This window comes from Protopterus annectens, chromosome 1.part2, assembly GCF_019279795.1.
Source record: "Protopterus annectens isolate FY-2018-M chromosome 1.part2, PAN1.0, whole genome shotgun sequence".
Taxonomy (NCBI): domain Eukaryota; kingdom Metazoa; phylum Chordata; order Ceratodontiformes; family Protopteridae; genus Protopterus; species Protopterus annectens.
The window spans coordinates 1,237,301,599-1,237,327,213 of NC_056727.1; positions in this window are offsets into that span (position 1 = coordinate 1,237,301,599).

A 25,615-nucleotide genomic window follows, 5' to 3' on the forward strand; every position below is an offset into this window, starting at 1 on the left:
TTTAAATATATCAGTTCAGTGGTTGCACAGTTCTGGATAAAACTGAAAAGTCCACAGACAGACTGGTTACTGCCCGTACATAAACATAAACTGCACTGGAAGTGATTTTCTGTGTCAAGCAAGGACAGTTGAATTAAAAATCAATGAGCTGATAGCTCATCAAGTGAGAACTGATCCAATATTAGTTTAATCTGATTAACGTAATACTGATGTTGAGAAAGGTGGGGCACATGAGGTAGAAGTTCCCTGATGTCCCCGATGTTGACACCTGGAGTCTTTGTTGGTTACCTTGCAGTGAGAAATGTGTGTATATTAGGGGGTGTACTAGAAATATTTGCACAAATATCTAGAATCGTTTATAAGTTTAATTTTTTGCATTGTAAGTTTTGAGAGCCCATACCTTGTATACATGAAAGGTTGGGAAGGAGGTGTTGCATCATGGGATATGTAATTAAACATCATATTGTCCTGATGCTATTCACCATGAAATGTTCCCAAAACTGTTCATAGAAATGCTGATTTGTTTTTTATTTGTATTTGTTTTGTATTTTTTAAAAGCTTACCTCTCTCAACATGGTAGATACAGCTATAATTTATATAATGAAATTAATAATGCTAATATATTTTGTATTACTTGATTATTTAATTTTATTTTTTATTGATGCTCCACATCCCTACTAGGTAAGATTGTTGATATCTGTGTCTTTTGGGCAATATAGACAGGGTTTTGCGAAGTTTGCCACTGTGCATCTTTGGTGTACTTCATTTCACAGTAAATGGGAATTCCACCTGGATAGTTCTACTTTGCGAAGGATCTTTCACCTGTAAGATTGAAAAAATAGTCTGATCAGAGACACAGCATAATGGAGAATGATAAATTAAGCCAGGGTTCAAGAACAGATACTTTTACCCAGAAATGGGATTTGCCACAGTATAGCGTTTTAAAGGCTAATGTTTTGGTGAAGGGAGACCGTGGCACTCATTAGGGTTTCTCACAGACATAGCATATGGTGCAATTGAGTTGTACTATGGTTTAAAATTGAAGTTGTTTGCAAAGCTAGATTTTTGAATTTGAGATTTTTCATACCTTGTAGTCAGGGCTGGATTCTCAGGACACATTCTGAAAATGTCTTAGAAAATAATCTTCAAAGGAATAATGTTTTACTGAAGATTTATTTTTTCACACAAACAAACAAAAGTGTTTTTTTTTTGGTTCACCTTTCTATTTTATCTCAGGGGCATGGTTGGTGACCATGGATTTGAAGGACTTGTATTAAGCTATACCAGTGTTCAACTCCACAGGAGACTTTGGAAGTTCCAGGTATGGAATTAGCAGTTCAGAGTACTCTTGTTTTGTCTGTCAAATTTCTCATGTATTTATCAGGTGTCTAACCCAACCATTTGCGGCACTGAGATTGAAGGCCATATGCATTTTCCCTTTACTAGATGTTTGATAGTAATCCAGTCTCAGGACCAGCTTCTGGAGGCATCTGGTGGTTGTGATTTTTTTAATGGAATCCTTGGTATTTACTAGCAATTGGAAGTCAGACCTAATTCCATCCAATATGAAGGCTTTCTTGTAGAGTTTATAATATTTCATCAAGCATATGTCTCTTTCAAAAGGCAGGTTTCAGTTATTGTTCATAGGTTCATAGGTAGGTACTAGGCTATCTGCCAGAGTGCATTTTTAAGCCTAGCCAGAGTGCGTCGACTTTCGCCGCCCCATTGATTAATTAACTGAGCCTCTGTCAAGCAGAGCCAATGAAGTGATCCAAGGGGTGTATTTTCTGTTACCCATCCACTCGTCAAGGCTTCTCTTGAAAAGTGTTAGTGAGGGGCTCTGCCTAATGTAGTTAGGAATTTTGTTCCAAAGCATGGGGAGTCTCTGTGACAGGAGTCTGTCCCTCCAGTATGTTCTATTTATTATTGTGGCGAGGTTTAGCTCACTAGAGCGTGTGGCTCGCAGTGACTTGGATTTCTTTAGGTGGAGCATGTCCATCAATTCTGAGTTGGACATGGCTTTGTAAGTCAGGCAGAGATCACCTCTGAGCAAGCGATATGTCACTGAGTACAGCTGGAGTTTTTTCAGTCGGGCTGCATAGGACATAGGTTCATAGGTAGGTACTAGGCTATCAGCCCTAGGGCCCATACAAGCCTAGCCAAAAAATGTACCCTGGCTTTCGCCACCCAAGAAAATTATTTTCCTATGCCCTTGTCGAGCAGAGCCACAGAAGTGATCCCGGGGTGAGTTTCCCATTTCCCATACAATCATCAAGATTTTTCTTGAAGAGTGCTAATGAGGAGCTCTGTTTGACATAGATAGGTAGTCTGTTCCAGAGTATGGGAAGTCTCTGGGACAGGAATCTATCCCTCCAGCATGTTCTGTTTATTGTGGTGACAAGGTTAAGGTCCCTAGAGTGTGTAGCTCAGAGGGATTGGGATTTCTTTAAGTGGAGCATGTCCAACAGCTCTGGGTTTGACATAGCTTTGTATGTTAGGCAGAGATCGCCCCTGAGTAGGCGATATGCGATGGAGTAAAGCTGTAGTTTTTTGAGACGGTCTGCACAGGGCATCTGTTTGAGGCCAGTAATCCTCTTTGTGAGGTATTTCTGTGGTCTTTCCAGTTGTTGTAGATGTCTTGTGAGGTACATACCAAAAGGGGCGTTGTATCTATAATGGGTCTAATGAGTGATGAGTAGAGGGGAACAATGACCTCTTTTTTTCTGAATGAGAATCCTTTTGTGATGAGATGAGCCATGTAGAAGGATTTCCTGACCACTGTGGCGATGTGATTATCAAAGGAGAGACTACTGTCCACCTGTGTCCCAAGGTCTCATCACATTTTCGGCATTAAGTAGACTTCCAGCTATGTGGTAGTTCATGGGTACAAAGTTTTTACCAAAGGGGATGACAATACACTTTTTGGCATTGAGCTTCAGGCCATGGCTTTGACACCAGGTATCTGTCTCAGTGAGGCCCTTTTGTAGTTTGTCCACATCATTAGGAGTTTCGATTATGGCTCCTAGTTTGCAGTCATCTGCAAACTTTGTTAGCCAAAGACCTTCTGTGTTGGCCTGCACTTCAGAGAAGTAGATACCAAACAGGAGAGGACCCAGGACTGAACCCTGTGGTACTCCACTTGTCACTGGTCTGATGTCTGATTTGGAATCCGCTACTTTCACAGTGTGGGTTCTGTCCATGAGCCAGTTGGCAACCCATCTTATGACATAGGGATTTATACCTAGTTTAGTGAGCTTATCTATAATTCCAGAGTGGGGGATGGTGTCGAAAGCCTTGGCGAGATCTAGAAAAGCTGTGTGAACCATTTTACCATCATCTATGGCTTTGGTGACTGCTTCAAAGAAGTCAATCAGGTTTAGGAGACATGATCTGCCTTTTACAAATCCAAACTGAGTAGGGTCCAGAGTTTGGAGATTACCAATGTCTTTGTTTATGAGTTCCATGATGATATATGTTTGAGGCCAGTAATCCTCTTGGTGAGGTGCTTTTGTGGTCTTTCCAGCTGTTGGAAGTGTCTTGTGAGATAGCTTGTTAAACAAAAATTCCACCATGGGATTCAAAAGTGTGTTTTCATTCATTGTACTGTCATTTTCCTACCTACCTATTTTAATGCATCAAAACAATTCTGAATGCTTATTATTATATTTTAATATGTTTTTTGACAAAATTGTCATTATGGAGCCTGCCAAATTCACATGATGTTGTTTAACTGCTTGGAAATCTTGTTCACAAAATCCATTTCAAGTCAGCTCTGTGTGAGCATATTAGCCACTAAGAAGTTATTTTTTTACACTGCCATGTAAATAGAATAGAATAATAAAATAGTCACATACATACCTCCCCACCTGAAGACATTAAAATAGGGGCAAAGGCAGTTTATAGCAGGCATATCTGGCTAAAAGCTCTACAACCACAACAGCAGAAAATAGAATCCACAAACCACAAAAACTAGATCTGGCTAAAAGTCTGGGCAACTAATTAGCATAAATCTGAATGCTGATACATATAACTCTCCCCACTTTTAGTAGGGTTGTGGTACAGCAAGTAGTAACACAAGTTTATAAAGATGATAGTTACAAATATGACACAAAAGTATAAGCACATTATTAAACACACAGCCCAAAGTCTTTAGACATTGATTGATATTGCAAAAATCTAGCACGCAAAGTTATTTACTTTTGCTTCTGGAAAAGGAAGATGTAACGTGTGCCATTTTTCTTTAAATTATTGATGTCACCAGTATGTTTGGCCTGTAGTCTGGTTTACTGTATACTTAATAGTTTCAAAGTCATGTATGAGGTGGGGTGGATTCAGAAGATCGTGTGAAGGAGAAAATCAAGCCTGAAAATAAGGCGGCTCCTCCAGTAATAGGCACATCAAGTGAGGGGGTTAAATCGAGCCTGAAAATAAGGAAGTGCCTCCAGTAATAGGCACATCAAGTGAGGGGGTTAAATCGAGCCTGAAAATAAGGGGGTTAAATCGAGCCTGAAAATAAGGAAGTGCCTCCAGTAATAGGCACATCAAGTGAGGGGATTAAATCAAGCCTTAAAATAAGGAGGTGCCTCCAGTAATAGGCACATCAAGTGAAGGGATTAAATCAAGCCTGAAAATAGACTTTTACCTCCAAAATAGGTTAAATTGAGAGGTCTGGTTACAGACGTCTTACATAGTTTATGGAATCTGACTATTTTTCATTTTTTGCCTGAATTTCTTTGATTTGTATCGTTCTCAGAGTTGTTTTAACTTCTTCACTGCAGTTGTAAATTCTCATCAAAATAAAGTAGCTGAACAAAAATAAATAAATAATAAAGTAGCTTAACCTGCATTTTCCCCCTCAAGGCTGTCGATTTATGCATAATGTAGGACAGACCCTCTCCCATACTCATTCTGAGGTGTTAAAGCAATCACTGTAAACCAGGAGCTAGTAAATGATAGCTTGTTCTTCAACGAACTTACTGCTGATATGCAAATAATTTCAGATATTCTTCAGTGAGTGCAGTTTGATGTGTGTGTTTGATCTAAACAATGGAGAAATGTATTAATTTTGCTTAAATTCTTTTATAATTTCTGTCACGTTATCTCTGTCCTTACAGCGCAGGACAGTGGAGGCTATTTCAAGGCAGGACATGCAGTTCTAGGAGCATATAAAGATGAACAAGTTCTTAGCAGTGGCTCTATCACTTCAAAACATTTCAGAGAGTTGTGAAATGCAGTGCTTTAAGTAGAATTGGAGAGTACCATAGTAGTGTAATTTAAGTATTAGTAAAGAGGCACCCATTCTTACAAGTTGTGCAGACCTTGACTCTGGAAATAGGGTTCCTTGGCAGTTCACCTTCCATGTAATCATTATGTAGGTGCTGGTGAGCAAGTCTGTGGTGGTAGATCACAAATGAGATCTCAGTCCCAAGGTCTTCACTTCTGTGATACCAGTTTTGGGGGTCACCATAGGAGACTTTTTTTATCTAAGTGAAAAATTTTCAGTTTGCAGCTATTTTGATGAGGGCTTAATGATCTAGTCAGGTCATGCTCAAGCATATTCAGTATATGTAACTTCCATTTCCTCTTATTCCAAGGGTCTTGATAAAGGCAACAGAAAAAGGAACTCTTTGTTTTGTTTCAGCCTTAGTGGCTACTGAGCACTGACATTCCTGCCTGCTTTCCAACTTCCTGGTCACTAGTCAAACATCAGCTATCCAGGCTGATAACAGGGCTGATCATTTTCTTTTTTACTGTAATAGCTCAGTTTGGTAAGGTGGCCTTAGTTTTCTCCTGTGGTACAGTTTCAGTAGGGATCTCCTAGCAGTGTAGGGTCAGTAAGTGAGTGTGCCAACAATAGGATGTAAGAGGGTATAATGTCGGAGTCCTACAAGGAAAATATTAAGAGTATGTCTTCATAAAAAAGTGGAAAAATCAGATTTGGCAGTATAAGTCATGATTATTGTGTGCATCAAAGAGGCATAAGAAAAGGAGGGACTATATAGGTAGGGAGAATTTAGGTAGATGGGGTATGCGGGTGTAGGTTGTAAGAACTTTGGGGAAATGTTATCTAAAGAGGTTTATATAAGCAGGTTATGTGATCATATCTTAGTGGTTTTATCTGGTATTAGATAAAGGCATTTCCATGAGTCAGTTAGGTATTGTTTGAGACTATACTTGAATGAAGTTCAGTTGTTAAGCTGTTGTACTGACAGGGGGATCGAGTTCCAGAGCTTGACTACACAGCTAGAATAAAAAGAGTTTCCTGCTGAATACTGAGTTTTATAAATTTCGAAGAGTGATTTGTCCGAGTTATTTAGAGCTGAGAATTGGTGGGATTTGTATGCTGTATTATGGATGGTAAGAAACCATGAGTATAGCTGTCAGTGAGGTAATTCTAGCCAAATAAGTTGTTTTAATGCTATACACCGATGAGTTCTGTTTGGTTTGCTAGCAACAAATTTGACAGCTTTATTACAGCATTGTTCCATTTATTTTGCATTGAGGCATGAAGGTAAGTTAGTACAGGGGATGTGTGCAATAGGGTTAGTAGGATATATGTAGTGCCAGGAAGTTTCTTAGAAGTATTGTTGAGGTAGTTTTTGATGTGTTTTTGGTCACTTGCTTCATATGTAGATAAAATATGAGGTTAACATCACCTGTCTTTCCAAGCCATTTTGTGTGGGGTGCAACCTTTATGTGAGGTCTGAGAACTGTGTCTGAGGTAGACATGTAGTTTTGGGAGATAAAATAATAGTTTGTTTTTTGGGGGGGATTCAGGAGGAGCTGTGAATTATTTAACCACAAATCATTAGAACTGAAAGATTTCAGAGTTAATGTGTTGGAGTTTCTGGAGGTTGTCAGCAGTGCATATTGGGGGAGAATTGTCAACATATTGTATTAAGGAGTCTTTCTTATTTGCTGTGTGAAGATTGTTATGGAGGCTTGGGGGATCCCCGTAGAGGAAGAGAAGGAAGCTTGCCATTTAACTGATTAATATCTGTCTGATATGTAAAGAGCAAACCATTTGATTGAGGCATTTAATAGGCCAAATAGGTATAGCTGGTGGAATTGAGACCATTATGGTGGAGGAAACAGTATCAAAGGCTTTGGACAAGACTTGGAAGAATGTAAAAACAGGTTGGCTCCTTTCTATAGCTCGGTTAGTCCTATTTGCAAAGGTCAGAAGAGCTGTGGTAGTACTATGTCCTGGGTGGAAGCCGGGCTGAGCAGATGTGATTATTGTCAAGAAGTAGTGAAACGGTTGTTTATGTACACATTTTCACAAAATTTTTGAAAGTGGAGAAAGCATGGCAGTTGGAATGAAGTAGGGTAACTCGGTGGAGACGAATGATGCATGATTTTTTCCAAAGAAGAAGGACACTACTCTTGGATGAATCTATTAATTAATGCTAAAGAGCTTGCAGCTATCTTTAGGAAGTCAACAGGAAAAGCGTATACTGTTAGTGTACTTTCATTTAATTTCTGTATGTAGTTTTTTATTGTAGTTGTTGGAATTAGTTGAAAAGGGAAAGATAGATTATTGCTAGATGTCAGAGGAGTGATGGACTTATAATTTATTGGATAGCTTTGATTTAGTTTGGTAATAGGTTCATAGGTTGATACTAGGCTATCTGCCCTAGGGCATTTATAAGCCTAGCCAGAGTGTGTTTGGCTTTCACCACCCTTTTAGATTAGTTGACTGTGCCTCTGTATAGTAGGTCACAGAAGATAGCCCTTTTAAGGTTAGTTTACTGTGCCTCTGTCTAGTAGAGACACAGAAGAGATCCCAGGGGTAAACCTATGATCTCCCATCCACTCGTCAAGATTTCTCTTGAAGAGGGTCAGTGAGGGACTCTGCCTAACATGGATTGGGATTTTGTTCCAGAGTGAGGGGAGCCTCTGGGATATGAATCTGTCCCTCCAGCATGTCCTATCTATTTCTGTGCTGAGGTTTAAGTCCCTGGAGCATGTAGCTCTAAGGGATTTGGATTTCCTGAGGTGGAGCATGTCCATTAATTTTGGGTTGGACATGGCTTTATATGTCAGACACAGATCGCCTCTGAGTAGGCGGTAAGCAAATGAGTAGAGCTGGAGTTTCTTTAGCCTAACTGCGTGGGGCATCTATTTGAGTCCCTTGATCCTCTTGATGAGGTACTTTTGGGGTCTTTCCAGTTGCTGCAGGTGTCTGGTAAGGTACATCCCGAATGGGGCATTGTATTCAATTATGGGCCTGATGAGTGATGAGTAGAGGGGCACAATGACCTCTCTTGATCTAGATGTGAACCCTTTCGTGATAAGGTGGGCTATATAGAAGGTCTTTCTAACCACTTTGGCAACATGATTGTCAAAGGAGAGATTGCTATCTACTTGGGTCCCCAAATCCCTGATTACTTCTTCCGTACTTAATGGATTACCACTTATGTGATAATTTGTGGGCACTTTGTTTTTCCCAAAGGGGATGACTATGCACTTTTTGGCATTTAGCTTTAGGTCATGGCTCTGGCACCAGTTATCCGTCTCTGTGAGATCCTATTGGAGGATGCTTGTGTCAGGCGGCGAGTCGATTATGGCACCCAGTTTGCAGTCATCTGCAAACTTGGTCAGTCATAGTCCTCCTGTGTTAACCTGTATCTCAGAGAAATATATACCGAACAAGAGAGGTCCCAGGACTGAGCCTTGTGGGATGCCACTTGTAACTGGTTTAGAGTCTGACATGGCACCTGCAATTCTGACCATGTGGGTTCTATCCCTGAGCCAGTTTGCAACCCATCTTGTGACATAGGGGTTGATATTTAAGCTGGTGAGCTTATTTATGATGCCCGAGTGGGGTATTGTGTTGAAGGCTTTTGCAAGGTCCAGGTAGGCTGTGTGGACTACCTTCCCTTCATCTATGGCCTTGGTGACTGTTTCAAAGAAGTCAACCAGGTTCAAGAGGCAAGATCTGCCCTTAACAAAGCCAAATTGGGTAGGATTCAGTGTTTGGAGGTTCCCAATGTCTTTGTTTATGAGTTCCATGATGATATGCTCCATAGCTTTGCAGACCAGGCTAGTCAGGCTTATAGGGCGATAGTTTCCGGGGTCCGTTGTGGCACCACCTTTATGGAGTGGGACCACTGTTGCTGCACGCCATTCCTTGGCTACATATCCTATAGTAAGGCTAAGATTGAACAGTGACTTTATGTGAGGGTTCAGTTCTTCTTGGAGCTCATGTAAGATGCAGCCCGGGACACCGTCCGGTCCCATTGATGCTGTGTTTTTTGCTTTGGAGAGGGCAGCTCTCACCTGTGCATCTGGGATGTCAGGGAGGCTACACTCAGTTGGGATAGACATTTGCTCTTTTGGGGGGGGGGGGGTTGCACTGAAACTGTATGCCAGAATGTTGGCAATGTCTGTGGGTTCAGTGTATTTTTTGTCATTTTGCACTAACTCAGAGCATACCTGGGAGTTGCCACCCAGGTTCCTGACATAACTAAAGAAGGCCTTGTGATTATCTTTAGCGTCTTGTGCAATTTTTCTTTCGAAGCTGGCCTTAGATGATTTTTTGAGGGATCGTAGTTTCTTGCGAGTACTGATCAGAGATGCCTTCCTTTTTGGGATTTTGCTCTATCATGTAGTAGCTTCCTCCTTCTGTTATATAGCTTATTTATGGCTGGGGTCCACCAGACCGGTCTCCTGCCTTTGGAGGAGTGAGTCTTGGTTTTATTTGGGATAGCATGATTCATCCATTCCTGTAGGTGTCCATATAATGCATTTGTAAAGGATTCTGCGGTTTGGGCCATATTTTCCACTGGCCTGGGGGCTTTGAAGGATTCCACCTCAGTTTTAAGAAGTGTGAAGTTTGCTTTTGAGAAGTTCTTCATTGTGGTTTCCTTGGCTGGGGGTGGGGATGGGATATGGATGTCCAGTGAGATTAATTTATGGTCAGATCTTACCAATGAGGGGTATACCTCTGGTATGGAACATAGAGTCCCCATGTTGGTGATGATCAGGTCCAATATGTTTTCCCCTCTTGTGGGAGTGGTGACCAGTTGTTCCATAGCATTTGAGTTTATAAATTCTAGGAACCGTTGGGCGAGGGTGTTGGGGCTTGAGTAGTGCTCCCAGTCTATGTTTGGGTAGTTGAAGTCACCCAATATAATGGTCTTTGGAGAGACCTTCATATTCTCCAGTTGTTGTGTCTTTCGGCTTTTCTCGGTTAGGGGTCGCCACAGCAGAACTCCGGTCTGCTAATGATTGGCAGTTGATTTTTACGTACTGAGTTGCCAACCCTGACGCACAATCTTCAACGAAGGAACGCCCATTCACACATGTCTCCATGCAGAAGATGCTCTAGCTGAGAGTCGAACCGGACAGGGCATTATTGTGAGGTGACAATGCTACCGCAGCACCACCACTGAGGAACTACCATGAACGGGCATGGAAAGTGGATGCCCTCTCATTCAGTTAGAAAAACCTCTCAGTGTATGCTTTTCCTCCATTGCCTCTTCTACCAAGGGTACTTCTGAAGATCAAACAGGACAAACCAAAAATGATTCTACTGGCTCCCAACTGGCCTCAACAATTCTGGTATTCAAACCTGATGAACTTTGCTCAGGGTCCGCCCTGGATTCTATCACAAATTCCACATCTACTGTCTCAACAAGACAGCTGGATCCTGCACAGCCATGTCAAAACTCTGAACCTAGCAGCCTGGCGGATCCAGGGGCTATAAGCAATTCTACACTTACCAAACAGGTAATGGAGCATTCTCAGGAAAGCCGAGTGGGGTTCCTGGGTTTGGGAGGGTGGTCTGTAGCAGGCTACAAACTGAAAGGCAGTTTTGCCCACTGTTAGTTGCACATGAATGGTCTCTGATGCTTCGTGCAGTGCCACTAACCTGGAGGTGTGGGTATCTTTGATGAATATGGATACTACCCCTCCTTTTGTAGTTTGGTCTGAGTTTTGGGGATGAAATCATGGTATGAGGTATAACCTGGTAGTGCTGGGGTGCTCTCGGGAGCCTTGACCCAGGTTTCTGTTACTGCACAGATATCGATATTCTCCATACTGAGGAGAGCCTCAAGTGCGTGCATCTTGAGGTTTAGACTTCTGGCATTGAGCAGCATTACCCTTAGTTTCTTTTTTCTTGTGTTGTCTATGGAGGTGGGTTTGTCTTTTGAGCCTTGCCTAAAAAAGGCACTATGGGGGTGGCAAGAGCCTTAGCCATTATTCGAAAGCCCAGGGGTGACAGGTGCAAGCCGTCCCTAGTGAAGCAATGTGACTTGTCGAGTATGTCATCCCAGGCTGACAGACACTGGATCCCCTTTGAATGACACCAATACTTTAGCCAATTGTTAAAATTGATCATTTTGTCTTTATACTGTGGTATCATTCTTGGTGAGGGTAAGATGCTACTCAAGGTCAGGGTCATACCGGCCTGGGCTACATGATCAGAGAGCTCCTCTATGTCTCTTTTCATGTAGTCCAGGGAGGTGCGTCTCAGGTCATTCACACCAGCATGCAATAATATGTGTAATGAAGTGGGTGTTAAATGTGGATGCTGTATCGAATGAGGAGATCTAAGGATTTGGGTTGGGCTATTCATTTTTGCCTAGGTATAGTAACTTGGGTATGCTGGACTAAAAGTGTTTTGGGTTACTGTTGTTTCTGTTTTGCACATTGGAACAGTACTGCTTTATTTCTGACCTAATTAGGTATTTAGTTTGATTGCATATGAGTTTGTGTTGTTAAAAGTTCATTTGTGATTTATTTCTGGCCCATTTTTTCCAGGCTTTATCTCTATTTTGCATTGATTAGTCATGTGGGTTATCCATTGGGCAGGGTTGTTTTGAAATCTCATTTTTTGTGGAGGGACCATATATGAATGTATTAATGAATACTTTATTGAAATGTTTAATGGCATCACCTATTGGGTGCTGCCTTAGGACATTCCAGTTGTGTGATTTTATAAGGAGATAAAGAGCTCAGGGTCAAAGCTAGATAGGTTGCGAGTGAATTATAGAGATGCTGTTTATGGGGGCTGAGGCATTGTCTTCTGTCATAAATAGGAAGACGATAACTAAGAGAGTCTGGTAGTGAACCATGGGAACTAATGTTGGTAGGAGTGTTAGTTAATATCCGATTTAAGGTGGTTGCTTTATTATTAGTACTATTGACTCTAGAAGGTGAAGTAATAAGTTGAGGGAAGACAAATAAATTTATGGTGGAAGCTGAGAATTCAGAGTTAATGTTAGACCAGTCTGTGCTTACATCTCCCAAGATAACTGTTTCTTGGTTTATGTTTTTGGCGAAACAGAACCGAATGTCTTCAGAAATGTTGATGTTTTCTGTTGGGATGTATATGGCACTTATGCATATAGTTTTATATTTATTTAGTTTGAGGTGGGGTAAAAGCAATTCTCCATTCTGCGATGAGGGCCAAGGTGACGGATGGGGCAAATATTAATATCATTAGGATATATTAGTGCAACTCCTACTTTTTGTGCAAGTGGTCTGCTCTGACGTTATAACCAGGAGGAAGTATTTCCATGCTGTCTATGTTATATTTGAGCCAGGTTTCAGAAAGTAAACATACCAGAGCTATGGTATTTTATTTCAGAAAATTAATTAGATCTGACTTTGAACTTGTTGAATTTATTCATCTGAAGTTCCTAAATCAGGGAAGCTATTTTTTTGGGGGGGGCATGTTAATTCATATAGAATGTTATCAGAGTTACAGGTATTGATATGTTCAACAAGAATAGAATAGTTGGTATTTCTAATCAAGTTGTTATGCCTAGGGTTATGCAGGAGATTGCCTTGGACCCCCCCCCCAAAAAAAAACAAAAAAAAACATACCATTCCTCTTTTTGTGATCAGCCTTAGAATTATGTGGAATGGATGCTCAAACCTGTGGATCCCAGAAAACAACATGAAATTTAAATTGATGGAACTAAACCTATCAATAAGTCAGACCAGCTGTTCAGTTCATTTGACCTTAACAGACTGGAGAGGGGGGTGTAAAGCAAACTATTCTTAAATGGCAAGCTGATGTTACTGCGCTTCGCTGTGATACTGGACAGCCCTGTAACAACCCACTCAGCTCCTGTTCTACTAGGGCAGCAACAGCTTTGCCAGTATCTTCAAAGCAGTTTCCTCAGATGATATTTGTGTATTGGGCATGTACTGTTTTCATGTTTCACAAAACATTGCTTGTTAAAGTATCATTTAAAGCCTGGGGGTGGGCTTTGCAAAAAAATGCACCTTAAGTTGAAGCTAGCTGGGCCTTTTGTCCACTTTTAGAGATATAGCTTGCTGTTTCATCCAAATTTAATATCTTGTAGAAACAAGAATGGATAATGATATAATACAGTTGCCTGGCAACCCACAATAATATGACATATTGGAATCCATAAATATTAGCCCCTGCAGATATTTTTTTATGTATTTATATCTTTTGCATTGTTTTAATTATTTTTTTATTGTTTCTTTTTTGCTTTAGTTTATTTATGTGGTTTAAGTGATAACTGGATGAGTAATTCTGTTTCAGATTAATAGGCAGCCACAACAGGAGTGGTGTAGAGAGCTGGCTGTGACATGACTTGTCATCCCATATGCTGGCTGCATCACATGGAGATGTGCAGTCCTTACATACTGAGAATCAGTGAGTATGGCATGGCCATCTGTACAAATAGTACAGTTGATGTGCCTGGTTGGCACTCTTATGGCATAGCTGGTAGCCTTTTAACATTTCTGTTGGGCATGAGTAAGTCATGGCTTTGATGAAAGATGAGATCCAGCATGTGGAAGAGGCCTACCCTCTTCTGTCAGTCAGACACTGCCAGGGGAATTGTGGCCACCAGCAGAATGGCTTTCAAGTGGACTACCCAGTCATTGTTAAAAATATGGGAGCTGGGCTAAACCACCTGCCAGTGACATACCCAAACATATAAAGTCTTTAAGTGGCAAGAATCAGTTCAGATATCTGCTGTTATATTTCATACACACTATTGCTGTAGGATTCAAATATATAAATGGGAAAGCTACCAGTGGCAGTGGTCATTTCTCAGCTTGATTTTTCAGCAGTTGTCTGTCCCCTAGCACATATAATTGCTTTCATGAGCGATAGCGTTTAGAACGCAGCCTGGTTATAAAGGAGAAACATCTGTGAGCTGCCTTCATTTCTATTACCTAAAGAGTTGCTTCTCTTGTTTCACAGTGTTATTGTGTCACTTAAGCTTTGCTTTTCTTAACCAGTGCTGATAAATTAGGTTACTGTATAGTTTCTGCTTCAGACTGAAAGTATTTTTCTAATCTGTTAAAGTTAGATGACATCCCCTTAGAAAATTAACAAATGCTCCTCTAACCATCAGATTGCCCCAAAGATTCTCACTTTAAGTGACTTGTGTGTATGTGTAAAAGAGTATGACACTTAGTCCTGTGTACACTGTGTTTCTTTCAATACAAAATAAAAAAAGGACTTAAGCAAGGGGATGTAAACATTGTGTCTGCATTTTTGGACATAAAAAGTTACAGAAGATTTTACTTCTCTTTCCTGATCTTCACAATCTGCATTAGTTTGTGTATTCATGGAAAAACATAAACTTAAATGGAAACAAATGAGAATTTCAAAGAAAAAAAAAAAAACTGAGCCTTAGCAGTCAGGACTATGGTGCCACCTAAATCTGTTACTACTGAGCCTTTTGTTCTGAGTGGTGGTACCCTCTTACCTCATGCTAGTGATCAGGTTTGCTTGCCCAACTATTGAATGGGGTAAAGAGTACTTAAGGTTCCCTGTTCTTCTTACTTGGCCTTATTGTTGAAAGAGAATATAATGGAAAGGAGATGGCTTTGATTGTTTCTACTGAAAAGACAGACTCGGATTCAGATTAAAAGTGGAAAAAAGTCTCTTTACCAGGATATTGGTCTAGTCATTTGGATCAGCAATTGGAATCTTACTGTTTTTGTCTCCATTGACATTTGATGTTTTTCCACTTCATTTGAAGCAGTTTTAGTGGGAATGCTCAGGGGCTGGATGTATTGTGGGCACCCAGACAAGAAACAACCTTCTCTATCATGTACAAATGTCCATCCCCCAGATATCACAAGTGTGGATATCTAGATTTTTTTTTTTTTTTTTTTTTTTTTTTTTTTACTTTGGTCCCATGAGTAACAGGAGTACCTGTATTCATACTACAAATGCATAGTACAGGATTACTTTGATTTAGTGCAAACGTCTGTGTACACTTTTAGATCAGAGACAAAACCTGCTTTTGGAAAAAACAGAATATAAAGGAAAGCTTTAAATTTGCACAAAGAAAATGTATTTTATTAGAGATTTGACGTGAAGAAGAATTGTAACTAGTGGCTTCTCTAGACCTATCACTAGCACTAATTAAAGTGAACAGTGATTTCTAACAGCCCCATGGTGCATTATGTGCCCCAGATGACCTTTGTTTGACTATTGGCACTGACACTGGAAGGACCCTGTGGGGAGAGGATGGGAATGAACAGCTGACACTGGCTCACCCATCCTGGGGGGAGGGAGCAATCTAAGCTTGCTACAAAAGTAGGAATAAGAACCAGGTGAGCTCAGTGCTACAAATGGAGGTTGAGCATGAGTGAAACAGCATGTGCATCTCCCAAAGGCAGACACTGTGGAGCTTGCAAGGCTGCAGTGTGGTGGTGGTGGTGGGATTCAAGCACACTCTCCAGCAGCAGTATCCTCGATCGTCTCATCTGCCTTGGATGTGGGTCAGTTTGAGCCCACATCTAAAGAATGTCCAGTAGACCCGATGAATGAGGAGAGGAGCTGGTGGTAGCTGATTGTCAGCCGCAGGGAGGAAAAAAGGGCATACTGATTCTGGCAAGTTCCGAGTTTGATGACTTGATGACCAAGCAAAGCCATGCCCACAGGCAAAATGAAATCCAGTTTCAACAGTTCCAGGACACATTTTACAACATGCTACAAGACTTAAAACAACCCCAGTAAGAAAAATAATTAAAAGATGTCATCTTTGCACTGAGGATGTTAATAAAAAACAGAGAGCAGGATTCTTTCTTGAATATCTTCCTTTCCATTACACTGCGTGTCAGAGCTGTAATTCACCTGTTCCATGTGGCACATTATTAGCCTAAAACTCTGAAGCAGATTGTTGATTTGACTAATAGTAGATGCTGTTATAAAACAGACAATTTCAAACTACATACAGTAAACTCTCAGTTAACCAACACCCATGGGGACTGGTAGATGCCAGATAACTGTAGTTTCTGGCTGCTTGAGAGTTACTATTAAAAACAGGCCTGACTAATACTGTACCGTATACTGTTTGTTTGGTTTGACTTGTTCTCAGGTTGGCAAGACAGGGAATTTATTCCTGTCTTCCTTTTTAAAATGATAAAACTCTAAAAACGTAAGGTATTTTTCTGCAGAGGAAAAGTACAACACATGAAAATTGTACTGTATTTCTTCAATTTCTTTTGCCGGTTGCTTGAGTAACTGACAGTTTATGTTGTTGATGCTGTAAGTGCCAGTTATTGTCAGGCATGCATAGCTACCTAGCCTTAACTAATGACACAAAGACTAGGTACCAGGGTTAATTGTTAATCATTTGTGATTGACACTTTCATGCATGTGATCACATATGTACAATTTGTTTCTTTTTGTTTAACATATGAACTTCAATTATCTTGGCAAATTCACTTTTCCCTGAGACACAGCAGTCTGGAAATCAATATATTTAACCAGCTGGGGATGTGGGGTCTTCAGACACCTGCAGAAATGCCTTAGCAATGAAACAACAAGGTATGATAAGACACGATTTCATTGTCAGCTCAATAAATATAGATTGCTCTTATGAGCAGCAGAGATAGGGATAGAGCTGTAGATTAGAAAAAAAAGCTGAACCATCCTGATGGCTTCCTTAGTGACAACCTATCAGTTGTCACCCAGGTCATGGGGAATGAATGGGTCAGTAGACAGGCAGAGAGAGAGAGAATAATATTCAGGAGATAGGGAGATGGGGTGGGGGTGGAGAGAGTATTAAGACTAGTGAAAAAAAACCCTTTAATCATTGAACCATAGAAATCAGAATACTGAATGTTCCCAATGGTCAGGTTTTCCTTTTTGACTCACGATTTAGACAGTTGTTCATAGGTTCATACTAGGCTATCTGTCCTAGGGCATTTACAAGCCTAGTCAGAGTGTGTTTGGCTTTCGCCACCCATTTTAAATGAATTTTGCTATGCCCTTTTTCGAGGTTAGTATACTGTGCCTCTGTCTAACAGTGACACAGAAGTGATACCCGGAGTAAATCTACGATCTCCCATCCATTCATCAAGATTCCTCTTGAAGAGAGTCAATGAGGGACTCCGCCTAACCTGGACTGGGATTTTATTCCAGAGTGAAGGGAGCCTCTGGGTTATGAATCTGTCCCTCCAGCATGTCCTATTTATTTCAGTGCCGAGGTTCAAGTCCCTCGAGCGCGTATTTCGATGGGATTTGGATTTTCTGAGGTGCAGCATGTCCATTAATTCCGAGTTGGACATGGCTTTATACATCAGGCACAGATCGCCTCTGAGCAGGCGGTATGCCACTGAGTAGAGCTGGAGTTTCTTTAACCGGGAAGCATATGGCATCTGTTTGAGCCCTTTGATCCTCTTGGTGAGGTACTTTTGGGGTCTTTCCAGTTGCTGCAGGTGTCTGGTAAGGTACATCCCAAAAGGGGCATTGTACTCAATTATGGGCCTGATGGGGGATGAGTAAAGAGGCACGATGACCTCCCCTGATCTAGATGTGAATCCCTTCATGATTAGGGGTTTTTCTAACCACTTTGGCCACGTGGTTGTCGAATGAAAGATTGCTATCAACTTGGGTCCCCAGGTCCCTAATTACTTCTTCCGTACTTAATGGATTACCATCTATGTGGTAATTTGTGGGCACTTTGTTTTTGCCGAAGGGGATGACTATACACTTTTTGGCATTTAGCTTGAGGCCATGGCTCTGGCACCAGTTGTCTGTTTCTATGAGGCCCTTTTGGAGGATGCTTGTGTCGGCTGGAGAGTCAATTATGGCGCCCAGTTTGCAGTCATCTGCAAACTTGGTCAGGCACAGTCCTTCTGTGTTGGCCTGTCCCTCTGAGAAATATATACCGAACAAGAGAGGTCCCAGGACTGAGCCTTGTGGAACGCAACTTGTAACTGGTTTGGAGTCTGACATGGCTCCAGCAATTCTAACCATGTGGGTTCTGTCCTTGAGCCAGTTTGCAACCCATCTAGTGACATAGGGGTTTATATTTAAGCTGGTGAGCTTATCTATAATGCCCGAGTGGGGTATTGTATCGAAGGCTTTTACGAGGTCCAGGTAGGCTGTGTGGACCACCTTCCCCTCGTCAATGGCCTTGGTGACTGTTTCAAGGAAATTGACCAGGTTTAAGAGGCAGGATCTGCCCTTAACAAAGCCGAACTGGGTAGGATCCAGTGTCTGTAGGTCCCCAATATCTTTATTTATGAGGTCCATGATGATCCTTTTCATAGCTTTGCAGACCAAGCTAGTCAGGCTTATGGGGCGATAGTTTCCAGGATCCGTTGAGGCACCACCTTTGTGGAGAGGGACCACTGTTGCTGTACCCCACTCTTTGGGTACATATCCTGTAGTAAGTCTGAGAATGAACAGTAGTTTTATGTTTGGGTTTAGTTCTTCTTGGAGTTCATGTAGGACGCAGCCCGGGACACCATCTGGTCCCATTGATGCTGTGTTTTTTGCTTTGGAGAGGGCGGCTCTTACCTGAGCATCTGAGATGTCAGGGGGCAGCACTCTGCTGGGATAGATATTTGCCCTTTTGGTGGGGAAGGGGGGGAGAAGTTTGTGGTGAACCTGTCAGCTAGGATGTTGGCAATGTCTGTGGGTTTGGTGTATTTTCTGTCATTTTGGACTAATTCTGAGCATATCTGGGAATTCCCACCCAGGTTCCTAACATAACTAAAGAAAGCCTTGTGATTATCCTTAGTGTCCTGTGCAATTTTTCTCTCGAAGCTGGCCTTAGACGATTTTATGAGTGCCCGTAGTTTTTTGCTAATACTGATCAGAGATGCCTTCCCTTTTTGGGATTTTGCTCTATCATGTAGTAGCTTCCTTCTTCTATTGTATAGTTTGTTTATGGCTGGGGTCCACCAGACAGGACGCCTGCCTTTGGAGGATTGGGTCTTGGTTTTGTTTGGGATTGCATGATCCATGCATTCCTGAAGGTGTTCATAGAATGCGTTTATAAAGGATTCTGCGGTCTGGGCCATATTTTCCACAGGCCCGGGGGCTTTGAAGGATTCCACCTTGGTTTTGAGGAGTGTGAAATTTGCTTTAGAGAAGTTTTTCACTGTGGTTTTCTGGGCAGGGGCTGGGGTCGGGATGTGAATATCTAGTGAGATTAGTTTATGGTCTGATCTTACCAGTGAGGGTTACACTTCTGGTCTGGAGCATAGAGTCCCCATGTTGGTGATGGTCAGGTCCAGTATGTTTTCCCCTCTTGTGGGAGTGGTAACAAGTTGTTCTATAGCATTTGAGTTTATAAATTCTAGGAACCTTTGGGCTAGGGTGTTGGAGCTAGAGTAATGCTCCCAGTCTATGTTTGGGTAGTTGAAGTCGCCCAATATAATGGTGTTTGGAGAGACCTTCATATTTTCCAGTGTTCTCAGGAAGACCGAGTGGGGTTCCTGGGTTTGGGAGGGTGGTCTGTAGCAGGCTATAAACTGGAAGGCAGTTTTACCCACTGTTAGTTGCACATGGATAGTCTCTGATGCTTCGTGTTGTGCCACCAACCTGGAGGTGTGGGTATCTTTGACGAATATTGATACTCCCCCTCCTTTTGTGGTTTGGTCCAAGTTTTGGGGCAGAAAAACATGATATGAGGTATAACCTGGTAGTGCTGGGGTGCTCTCGGGAGCCTTGAACCAGGTTTTTGTTACTGCACAGATATCGATGTTCTCCATGCTAAGGAGAGTTTCGAGTGCGTGCATCTTGAGGTTTAAACTTCTGGCATTGAGTAGCATTACTCTTAGTTTCTTATCCCTTGTGATACCTATGGAGGTGGGTTTGTCATTTGAGCCTTGCCTAAAAAAGGCACTATGGGGGTGGCAAGAGCCTTTGCCAATATCAGAAAGCCCAGGGGTGACAGGTGCAAACCGTCCCTAGCGAAGCATCGTGGCTTGTCGAGCATGTCATCCCAGGCTGACAGGCATTGGATCCCCTTTGAATGACACCAATACTTAAGCCAATTGTTGAAATTGATCATCTTGTCTTCATATTGTGGCATCATTCTTGGTGAGGGTAAGATGCTACTCAAGGTCAGGGTCATACCGGCCTGGGCTACATGCTCAGAGAGCTCCTCTATGTCTCTTTTCATGTAGTCCAGGGAGGTACGTCTCAGGTCATTCACACCAGCATGGACAATGACTGAGTCATATTTGTACTTGCCTTGGAGTGACCTGAGTGCTTGTGTTATGTGGCGGATCCTAGCGCCCGACAGGCAGCTCACCGTGACCTTCTTCTTGTTCAGCCTGGTGAGCGGGACATCAGTGTGCCTGACGATAGACTCATGTATTACAAGTGTATCAGGTGTGTTGTTTAGCCTTAAGGGCTGTGACTGTTTGGCACACTGGCTTTGTGAGCTATGTGTTGCACGTGTTTTGTTTTGGGGCAGTGGTTGCTTGCGTGTCTGCTTTGGAGGTCTGTGTTGCTTAGGCAGATTTTTATTTGTGATAAAATTTAGTTGTGATAAAAACAGTTAAACATTGCAGAATGTCCAGTATATATATTGCTTAACGGTTCCTGAAGACAAAAGAGATAAGCCTTCAAAACTAAATATATAACTAACACCACTACCGGGAAACTATTACTTTATGCTTTAAGCATATTTTTATTTATTTTATTTTACTTATTTGGTCTTTGCTAACTAGGATAGTCTCACTAGGCCAATGGCCTCTTTTCAAGGAAGACCCAAGGTAGCAATTATAGTGACTAGGGGCAAATTTGGCCAGGGCACAGTTGACCTCCTCTACTCTTTTTGCTAAGTGCCATGAGAGCTTTTACATCCACCAGAGCTATAACGAACTCAGGCAGATTAGACCTCACTTTAATGTCTCATCCAAAGGATAGCACACACACAGGAGTGCACCACCCCCTAATACTGGACTGCAGTGTCAGCAACTGAAAATTCATCTAGCTATCTGAAGTGAGAGTAGAACCCATATTCTTCTAATCTTCCAGCACCGAAGGTGTGTTTATTACCTCTTTAGCCACTGTCACTGACCTTTATGTATTTAGTTATTCTGTCCCTAAGAAGCCTCTATGCTGAGGTGCTAGTTACTAATTATTATTAAATGAATTATCAGTTTCCAAGTGGCAACGTTGGTTGTGTATTTAGCTTACATTGCACTCGACAGCATGCGGTTTAAACATTAACCTTTGAAAAACTGGCCATTTTACTTCAGGTAAACCAGACAGCAGCAGACTCATAATAAGACACAGTTTAGAAAGAAATACCAGCCGTAAAGGGCTGAGAGGCAATAATACAGTGCCCTACTCCAGGACAGATTGATTGCTTCTTATCACTTGACCTCAGCCCTTTCTTATGCATTGCAAACAGAAGGCAAATTTTCTCTTTTCATAAACAAAAGGGTATCTAATAGCATCAAAATAGTGGGTCAGAAATTCTGGCCCAGAAATTGTAGTTAATTGGCCGTTTGGGCAGTTTTTCCATCTCTTTCAACTTTCTGGTTTAAAAGCCCATGTTTGCGCTTGTTTCCCACCTTTCCTGTAACTAGTCTAGTCCAGAAACAGATATGCTGTATCCAGGACTGTTTGTAAGCTTCTGAGCCCCCGAGGACTTTTTGTGGTGGAGGGAAGCCTTCTACCTTATCAGTGGGAGTGGTAAGCACTAGGTGGCTTATCTACCACAAGAGGAGTGGTTTCTGGCCCAGAAAATGTAGTTTATTGGCCGTTTGGGCAGTTTTTTCCATCTCTTTCAACTTTCTGGATTAAACCCCCCCATTTTCACTTGTTTTCCTGTCTTTCCTGTAACTAGTCTAGTCCAGAAACAGATTTGCTGTATTCAGGACTGTTTGTAAACTTTTGAGAGGTGCCAAAGTCTGCTCTTCAATTTTTTCCCTTAGATCTGCTAGTTCTCTCCACTCCTGCACTTTTACTAGCTTATTAGTCTAGCACTTTACCAGACTTCTTGTAGCAATTATTGTAGTAGACAAAGTGCTACCAGCACTAAACGTTCTGCAAGGAAACAGCTCCAGTACTTATTATTAATGCCCACCCCTCCAGGCATATCTAAAGGTCAATTCCCCATGCTTTCTCCTATTTACCTGGTGAACTTGGGCATCCTGAGGCAATGTAGCAACTGCCTCATGTACACTGACAACCCTCTCCTCTTACCTTCCAACACTCAGACTTGTGAGAGATTTATTTATTTATTTTTATTTTTATTTTACATTTGTTGACTGGGAAATTCCGATTGGGTATATGCCCATTTTCAGCGGAGGCCCAAGGAGAAAAGCTCCATATATACAGACATATGAGATTTGCATAATATAAGAGTACAATCTAGCATATCAGATGAAAAAAGAAACAGTATAATTATATTAAAGACACAGATCAACAGGAGAGATGACCTATATATCAGAGTATAATATCACAAGGAAGGCTCCATATATTCAGACAAGCAAAAATTTCACATAATATAAGAGTATAATCTAGCATTTCAGAGGGAAAAAAAACAGCATATTTATAGCAAAGATACAGTCTGACAGGTAATGACATATGTCAGAGTATAATAACAATATAAGGTGCAAGACATTTGTCTAGTAGTATTAATTTCTCACATAGAGAAAAGAGTAAACATCATACTGCAATCATCTGCTAGTTAAAGGATATGAAACAGTAATATATCCAAACTGGAAGTCATGCACTCTCCAGCCAAGACCGGAATAACTGGTCAAGAGGAGAAGGTCAGTACTTGCACCATACCACATGGAACACATAACCCCCCCAGAACACACACCAGCACTGCCTTCACATAAAGACACAAACCACACACCCACCTTCATGGAGGCTCTCAATAAAAATCTATCCAAACAGCAGAGACCACCAAGGCAGAAACACACTCGACCACCACAACACAACACTAATCACGAGACACATAACTCTCCTAAACAGTGTGCCACTCAACCAAAGCCCCTAAGGCAAAACAGCATGCCCAACACACTAGTCATAGGTGACTTGATAGTGAGGCACACTGATGTCCCACTTACGAGGTTGAATAAAGAGAAAGTAACAGTCAGCTGCCTGTCAGGTGGCAGGATCCACCACATAACACGCACACTCAGGTCCCTCAACAACAGGTACAAATATGACTCTATCATTGTACATGTGGGTGTGAATGAACTGAGATGTACCTCCCTGGACTACATGAAAAGAGACATGGAGGAGCTCTTGGATTATGTAGCCCAGGCGGGTATGACCTTAGCCCTGAGCAGCATCCTACCATCACCCAGAATGATACCACAGTACAAGCAGAAAATAATTGATTTCAACAACTGACTAACTTTCTAGTGTTATTCTAAGAGGTTCCAGTATCTGTCTGCCTGGGATGACATGAATGACAGACCTCGATGCTTTGCCAGAGATGGCCTACATCTGTCACCCTGGGCTTCTAGATACTGGCCAAGGCTCTTGCCACCCCTATAGTGCCTTTTTTAGGCGGTGTTCCAAAGACCAAATTACCACCATAACAGCTACAAACAAATGCAATCTGAGGGTCATGCTGCTCAACGCTGGAAGTCTAAATCTCAAAATGCACTCACTCGAAGCACTCCTAAAAATGGAGAAAAATCAACATTTGTGCTGTAACAGAGACCTGGTTTAAAGCAGCAGAAAGCACCCCTGCACTACCAGGCTATAACTCATTCCAGACCTTTTGGCCCCAGAACTTGGACCGAAGCCCCAAAGGTAGTGGTGTTTCCATATTCATAAAGGATGTGCACACCTCCAGACTGGTAGCCCAATATAATGCATCAGAGATACTTCAGGTGCAGCTAACATTGGGTAAGACGGCAATTCAGGTCGTAGCCTGCTATAGGTCACCAACCATGTCCCAAGACTCACACTCCACATTCCTAAGTACTCTGGAGAATATTAGGGTCCAGCCTAACACTCTCATACTGTGTGACCCTGTAAGCCAAGCAAAGATCCCCTCTCAGCAGCCTGTAGGAGAAACAGAGCCTTTAGGTGATCAGTGTAGGACAGGATGTACATGCCCTGAACTCTCTTGGTGAGAAACTTTGTGGGTGTTCTAACTGTTGCAAGTGTCTGGTTAGATATATGCCAAAACAGGGCATTGTATACAGTGACAGGTCTGATAAGGGCAGATTAGAGTGATACTATAACTTCCTCAGATCTGGATGCCATACCCTTACCTATAAGTTGAGTAATGCAGAATGATTTTCTTACTATTTTAGCTACATGTTGATCAAAGGTCAGATTGCTGTCTACATATGCTCCCAAATCCCTTACTGCTGATTGATGGAGTAATTAATTTGTGTTGACAGTTTCCCAAAGTGAATTATAATGCATTTTTTGGCATTGAGTTTCAGGCCATGGCTTTGGCACCAGTCATTTGTCTGAGTTAAAATCTCTTGCAAGATGTTGGTGTCTTCAGGGGAATCTATGATCCAATTTACAGTCATCCGTGACCTTGGTATGCCAGAAGCCTAGAATGTTAGCCTTCACTTCCAAGGAGTAGATGCTAAACAGGAGCGGACCCAGCCCAGAGACATGGGGGAGTCCACTGGTGACTGCTCTCTTGGTGAAGGTGATCTCAACAATCCTGACTTCTTGGGTCTTGTCTGTGGGCCAGATGCCAATCCAACAAGTCATGTACTGATTTATGCATAGCTCAGAGAGCTTGTCAACGATGCCTGAGTAGTAGGATATTGTACTTCATATTTTGTTTGGGTCAAGATACAAAGTATGCACTGTTTTACCCTCCTCCATTGCCTTGGTAAACCTCTCAAGAAAGTCTACCAGGTAAGTAAGCATGACCTTCCCTTAACAAAGCCAAATTGGAATGGGTCCAGTGTTTGTAGGTTGACAATGTCCTTGTTTATCATTTCCATGATAATTTATTCCATGGCTTTTCATATTAGGCTTGTTAGACTAATGGGATTGTAGTTCCCTGGGTCAGTTGATGGTCTGCCCTTGTGAAGGGGAATAACTGTTGCAGTCCTCTAAACTGGAATGTAACCTGTTTCAAGGCTGTAGCTAAAGAGTGCCTCAAGTGGTCTTGATAGATTGTATTTTAGACTGTTCAGAAGGCAACCAGGAATGTTGTCAGGACCCATGGAAGCACTGCTCTTGGCTTTAGTGAGTGCTACCAACACCTGGTCCCTGATAATAGTTGGGGTAGTATGTTGGAGGGGTTTCACCTGGTGGATTGGTGGAGAGTGGGGGGGGGGGTGATGTTTGAGCTGAATTTATCAGCCAGTTGATTTGCTATGTCACCCTGACTGGTGAAGATGGTACCATTTACCACCAGTTCAGCACACTGCTGTGTGTTACCCACATAGCTGAAGGCCTTGT